We start from the raw sequence: 6,425 nt of genomic DNA, 5'->3' as shown, positions 1-6,425 counted from the left end.
CACGTCTGGTGTTTTGAGAACAGTGACAACTCCCTGCGTGCGACTTGTGCAAGTATGAACACATTGGTTGTTGCAGACAGTGTGCAGGCAGCTGCAGGGAAGACGATATTGAGACCTTTAAGACGACGCCTGGGAAGGTTGATAATATCGTTAGGAATCATATTACTGGGACATTAAATATTCGTGCCCAATTCCATGAAAGGATAGTCGTCGTTGAGACATTTACACGTAGTCCAAACAATGGCCATCCTCAGGTCCTGCTGCTAGTAGAGCAGAAATGTCCCGCAATGTAATTAAATGATTTATTCAAATCATCTAGACCTCTCTTCTAAGTCTCGGCTCGCTTATACAACCATAGTGTGAACATTAGTTAATTGTGCCACTGATATCTTGCTGTGGCGCCTCTGCAGAGGCACTGATCCCAGGTATCTACTTGTCTGTCCAATAAGCCTAATGACATTGAGGGCCACATTCATAATGACATTGGTAGGCAGTGCCAGGCGGATTAGGACTCCAGATGGTGCTGTTACTGCCTGACTGTCTGGCCGCAGATGTGCAGCTGCAAGAGGTCACATGTTTTACTACAGCGGGCAGTGCTGCCACTGCAGCTCGGCATCACACAGCGTCTTCAGTAACACTGAAGCTGACTGTCACAAGTGTCCGTTCACAAGAGTGTTTCTGGAGTTTGAAAGTGTGTGTGTATGTGGGGCGTGTTTTTTTGCAGCGTCATGAAGCTGAGTTTACCATGCAACAGATGTTGCACTATCAAATTAAAGCTTAATGCCCGGCCAGCTGAAGAAAAACACTTCAGCGCTGACCATGACACCGCAGAGCTTAAACACTCGAGTGTGTGTGTGTGTGTGTGTGTGTCCGCTCATGCATGTCAGTGTGTTTTCTGCTTGTGCCCATGTCATGTGTGTGTGTGATCCGTCTGAGAGACTCTTCACTCCACATGAGGCATGACACTTGCTGGTCGAGGAGCTCTTGAGGATGACAGCGTCTCATTTCCGCTCCGGTAACGATCACCCAGGAAGTGACACCGGTTATATTTATAAGAGCAACTGTAGCGCAGCAGTCACTGTTATCCCCTTTTTGACTGAGGCAGAGAGGTCGGTTTTTTTTATGCCAGCCGTCAGCTGCTTGCACCCCTGGGTCATGGTACTCTGAACAAAAAACCAGGGGATTTGCATAATTCATCACAGTCGCTGTGGAACGGAGAGGCGACACAGGTGTGCCGGGCATTGTGGGACAACGAGCATGTCTAAGAAGCCAAAGGTAAAAAACTAAAACTAGAAAAAGCACACAACCTGTTCTTGTTTCTGTGTTGAATCAGCAGCTTACTCCTCCATCCAGAGCGTGTACTGTTACTCGTAGTGCTTGCTTGTTTTCTGAAAGCTTTTGCATTGCACGTACAGCTTAAAGAGTGCTTTTCCTCTGTTTGCGAATTATTTTGCGGCGTGCGGTTTTGTTTGTGACGGCGTCCAGTGTCGCAGTCTATATCCTGTCCGTCTACGCTGGCCTGTACACTGTAGGAAGGAAACCTTGCATAAGTAGAGCTTAGTTTTTAATCATGGATTCACTGTGTCTGCTTGTTCGTCCTGTGGAAAGGCATTGGTGCTTGTAGGTGAAAGACAATCTGCCGGGTCATCTTTCTCTCCCTGTGGGTAGATACCTGGAACAGGTCTGGTGAAAGAGTCTGTTCGTGTCGCTAAATCCTATCTTTTGAAATCTGATTTAGACGGTTTGGAGCAGCATGATTTAATCTTTGTCATTTTACACAATGTAGGGCAGTACTTCCCAATCTCTAAACTCGTGATCCCTTGAAATTAAAGTTTGTTTCTATTTCAAGAATTATTAGAAGCGTCACTAAAACGCATTAGTATGTCTGTCAGTTTTGTAATATTATAAATTGTGTATTGTTTACATCATTGTTTACGAGTCGCAGTCTTCTTCAGTACTGGGTTTGTTGGTGCATTACTACGTTTATTTGTGCGTTACCGCCAGCAACTGTCAAACGATGAAGAATGTGCAGCAGGAATATGTATTTTGTGCATGAGTCCTCATGTGGGTCCATGATATTCACTCAATAAGAACCCACTTGTACAAACATTGCTCCATACGCTCATCAAAAACTCCACAAGGGACCCTTTTAAGAGGTTATTGATAATCATGAATTTACCAGAGAAAAGGCAGAGGTTGCAAAAATAAACCCCCAAGTTTGCAACCACTGCTCGCTTTCATGTACCCTTAGTAATATGAACTCTTTGCAGGTTTAAAGAATAGATTTAACCTTTTCTGACCGTGTTTCACGTCAGTCATTCTTCTACTCTAAATCCTGGATTGGTTGAAAGGCAGACGCAGATTTAAATCTCCTTACTGACAGAAGCAATCATCACAAAGTGAGTCAAGGGATCAACTGGACACAAGTAATCACCCCCGTGGGTGTCATTGTGTGCAGCAATGGATCGTTCCCTCCCTCCTGTAGCGATGTACAGCACACGGAGGATCATGTGACGACACAGAAGACGACCGGCTCTCGCTACTGCTCAAACTGCATGACTGTGTTCAAGTTAGGAGCCCATCAGGGATGTCAGGGTAGCACACAAAAGTGGCTTTGTTCGTCCAAAAGTGCACAGAAAAGTAGACTGTATGTTATCTGTTATGTGTAATGCATCATGTGTTCAGAAGCATGGGTCCAACAGCGTTTAACTCTTAAACTGTTTTTTGTTTTTTGTATATTTAATGAGACTCTGGTGCATAATCCTCAGCTCCATCCTTCCCATTTTTCAATTTCTTATTTATAAAAACGTGTCTGACCTGTCAACATTACAGTCAAGAAATCCCTCTTTTAAACTGTGGTAATCGGTGTCAAAAGAAGCAGGAAACTATTTTGTGTTTACTGTATTCCTCTTATGGCCAACACATCTCATAAAAAGACCAAAACCAACAATGATCTCTTCCGGTGTGTTTCACAGGGCAGGCGGTGTTACTAACTGCGTTTGCGCCCAATGCGCTAGTGCCCTCTGTCAGTGTTTGCCTGACCTGTGCATGACTATATTGGTCACAACTGTCCCGATTTGCCGGCTGAAGAGTTTTTCCAATGACTCCATGCGTTGATGTGTTCAGCGAGCGTAAAGTGACTCCGCGCCGCACGCTCGCACTGCAGCCGCCAAAGCTGGACACTGTTGTGCAAGTCGGCGCTTCAGAAGTCATCAAGTCTTTGCTCCCGTTCGCTGTCCAGCAACTCTGAGCTCATGATCTTCATTCCTTTGGGCATGCTTGACAAGTTGTCTTGGTCTCCACTGACTAAACACATCTTGGGAAGGGTAAGCTTGACTCAACATTCGACTCCAATCTTTGTTGTAATGTGCTGTTCTAATACCTCAATATTAGGCCGTGGCTTTAGATGCCGCTGCTTCAGTTGTACAGAAAAGTACAGCGGTGTTGTGTGACGCGTGCACGGGTTCGGTGGTGAAACGGCAGTCGAACTCTCGAGTCGCTCAGAGAGGAAACGGAACAGCTGGGGCTTCTATCTCTCTTTCACATCCTCTATCTCCACCGCTCTCCCTCATTTTTCCTTTCTCTCACTGTCTGTAATTAGAGACGGTCCCATGGCTCGAGTGGCCTGGCATGTGTTGCAGCTAGGTAACCTCAGTCGGAGGCTGGCTGCCGGCCCTGGGGGGGGTTTCATTAGATGCGAATCACGGTCCCAGTGGGCGTAGTGTGGCAGTCTGATCTGGATATTATGCATCAGCACCAGAATGCTCTGAATTGGGAGTTGTGAATTTGAAATAGTTTTTTTAATGCCTTGCTTTTTGTAACTAAACTTCTCAAATACATTAGTCTTTGACGGATTCGTCCTCCATGCTTATTTGATTTCCTGCCGAGAGTTAGAAGATCAATACCACTCGTATCGGTAACTATGTGGCTGAAGCCAGTAGCCCGTTGACTGAGCTTTGCAACAGCTACAAGGGGAAACAGCTAGCCTGGCTATGTCCAAATGACAAAAAATACACCCACCCACCAGCACTTCTAATTTAACATTGCATCTTCATGCAAAAACCCAAGTTGCCAGGCAACCAGCAAAAACTGCAAGAAGTTCCTGCTCCCCGCTGAGAAATAGTTTGGCAAATGGATTAAAGAAACCTGATGTAATGTGTTATTTAGTCTTCTAAAGATGGATTATGTTACCCTTTGGACAGAGCCAGGCTAGTTCTTCGCCCATGTTTCTAGTCTTTGTGCTAAGCTACGCTAACTAGCTGCTGGCTCAAGCTGCATGTTTACCATACAGCTGAGAGTGGTGTCAATTTCAAGCAGGGCTTCTCACCCTTTTGTAATTTAAGGCCCTTTTCTGATTCTTAAAAAAATCTGAGGACCACTATCCCAAATATGAGATTAAAAAAAGCGTAAAATTAAGTGCCCTGTAAATATGTATGATGCCGCTTTCAGCTGTAATGACCAACATAAATACTCTGCTTGCCTTCATCCATCACAAATTTAATATATTCATGTTTATATTTCCTGTTCACCAAATGCTTTGCAGCTTTTACTGGTGTCGGGCTGTGACGTTTGAAAAATTACCTTTTCAATATTTGTTCTAAAAAACCGCATGTGACACAGCACTGTGCAGCTCTGACCGTAAAGGATCATTTCCAGGATCGACTGAATACAGTCTGCTAAATAGATTTCACTTCCTTTGTTACGTTTTGGACAACAGAGAAATAGCCCTATGTTGGATAGGGAACTTCTGGAGCAGTCCACTTTCATGAGTATAAAAGCATTCTTGGCAAGGCAAAACACATTTTGCAGGGGCCTTTCTGACAGATCTTCAGTCATGTAATTATTGTATATTTTCACCCATTACTGATCTTTTTAAGTTTACTAAACATAACCTCATCGTACAATATCAAATTTGATGGAAAACACAACACTGTCGTTGGATATTGTTTCTGTCGGTGGCGAGATGCTCCGGGTGAGAATTGATAAATTATCTTCAGTGCGTTGTTCTGTCTCGTGTTATGATGTCTTCAGTGTTATGATCTTTTATTGATGTAACACAGATTAAGTCATGATCCGGAGTGCTTTTACTCTGGCGAGTGTGTTTGGCAGAGTGGAGAGGTTTTGTTTTGGACTGTTTACTGTAATAGTGAGTGTGGTGGTCACGAAAGTGTTGGACCTCCTGATATGGAGGTAGAAACGGCCCGGTGGCATGAGGGAGGGCCGTCTAACTAAAAGTACACAAGTGTGCTTACTGCAGACTGAATCTCCACCCGCTCCAGGGTTTATCAATCTGACTCTGTACTCCCTCTTTAAAAAAAATGATGGTGTGGCTGAAAAAATGTACATTCTTTTTGCAAAAATGTAAATATTTGCAGGTTGTCGTCTCTGATATAGAACTGAATATCTTTAGGTGTTGGGCTATTGCTTGGACAAAGCACATCTGAAGACGTCACCATGTGCTCTGGGAACTACTTTCTGACACTTTATAGACCAAACGTTTGATCAATTATTAAGGAAACAATCAATGATGAAAGTAATCGTAAGTTGCAGCCCTAATAAATAGACAGAAAAAGATGTAAGATCAATAAATCAGGATTCAATTTCTGGATTTAACAACCATTTACACCTATAAGATATGTGTGGTTGTTGTCATCAACATGCAATAAATCAACATATCTACCACAATATAGATATTTTATATTTTTATTTTTGTCAACAAATCCCACTAATGCAGTGATTCTGCTAAGTATTGTATATTGTCTGGTAGAATATCACCAGCCTTATCCTTTAAACAGCATTATAGACAACAAAGAATATTGTTCCCATACATGTAAAATGTAGGCATTATTATTTTTCTCCGATATAACCTTTATTGCACAATGTACATAAATGTGTTAGTTTAGTAGGTACGCCTTCAGTAAGTCCTGCAATAGATCCTGTCCTCAGGAAGGTTGCAGTGTTGGGAGAGGTGTGGATACCAGGATTTATTGCATTTATGATATATAATGAAAGGAAACGACTGTTAGCGATGTCATTTTTGTGGTGAAGCACATTGGAGTGTCTTATTGATCTCCACCTCGTGGTCTAATTACTGTATGCTGGTGTTGTAAGATATCCTGTTTGGCCTTTTTGTGCGCCTGTCAGCGTGAATGCCTCCTGACGTCACCGTGTGCATGTATGCTGATCGATGAGCCCAAGGCGGTGCCGGTAAGACCTTATGTGTACGGTATCAAACAGTATGGCATAGTATCGCGATATCTTTCGTGGCAATATTGTGTCGATAGTTTATCAATTTATAAACTATAAAAAAAACGAGTGAAAACTTTGTCTTATTTGATAAAACAGATGTTGAAAAAACGGCGTAATTTGCAATTGAAAAAAGGTATTAAATCAAAATATATGTTATCGCAACACTCAGAATATCA

This window comes from Melanostigma gelatinosum (genome assembly GCF_949748355.1).
Source record: "Melanostigma gelatinosum genome assembly, chromosome: 20".
Classification (NCBI taxonomy): domain Eukaryota; kingdom Metazoa; phylum Chordata; class Actinopteri; order Perciformes; family Zoarcidae; genus Melanostigma; species Melanostigma gelatinosum.
The sequence above is the reverse complement of the archived record's forward strand: the minus strand, read 5'-3'. Positions refer to the sequence as shown.